The following is a 975-nucleotide window of genomic DNA, read 5'->3' as shown; positions in this document are numbered from 1 at the left end:
ATTGTAACACAAGGTAGTAATAATTTCTATACTAGTTTATGAGAAATGTCTCTTATGTGCCTGAAACCCAGGGAAGAATGTGTTATGACCACAGTTATTTCAGTGTTATTGGGCAGTTAGAATCTATTAAGGATCTTAAAAAGTCATATATCTTGACACTGAAATGTGCAGTTATTCTTATCTCTATAAAGTGTCACTGTGTAGGCAAATAGTAGGGAAGGATAGGAGGAACATTCCAACATACACAAACTAGTATGTGTGTGTGTATGTGTGTGCATATGTTTGAAATTGGATATACATTAGCAATGCAGAAATGGAGAATATATGGTGAGTTATAACTAAGAAAAAAATGCATGACATGGGCATATAGCCATAATAGTTTCTTCTACTAGAAAAGCAGACAACCCTAAAAATATTGGATCCCATCAACACTGTGTAAATGTAAAAATATAAAAGTCATATACACACCACAAATTTTAATTATGGAAATATGTTTGGAAATCATTTTATTCAAGATGGCTATGAGGTTTAAATTAAGTGAAATAATGTGCATGAGAGCATAAAGCAGAATTCCTGGGAACACTGTCATCTTTCTTTTATCTATATAATAAACAGATGACCATTATTTAGCAAAGAAAATATTTTTAGTGATGCAACGAACAAATATAGCTTGTGTGTGTGTGTGTTAGGACATACATGTTTGCCAAAAATAGGGGAAAGGTGAGTGTGTTAGAGATCACTGACATTCTCTTGGAAAGTTAGTGTACCTGAGTCATAAAGCTACGCAGGCTATTACTACTTTCTGCCCTAGAAACTGATCCAGGAAATCTTTAGAGAAAACCATTTTAGCTCTTTCGATTATGTCCATCTGCATGAGTAGCCCCTGCATTATCTGAACAACAGGAGGCTAGAGGGCAAGAGGAAATGCCTTCTACTACCACAGGTAGAAAAATAAATTCTACTTTTACTACAAAA

Source organism: Furipterus horrens, unplaced genomic scaffold, assembly GCF_987537825.1.
Source record: "Furipterus horrens unplaced genomic scaffold, mFurHor1.1.pri manual_scaffold_1, whole genome shotgun sequence".
Lineage (NCBI taxonomy): Eukaryota > Metazoa > Chordata > Mammalia > Chiroptera > Furipteridae > Furipterus > Furipterus horrens.
Note: the sequence above shows the minus strand (reverse complement) of the source record.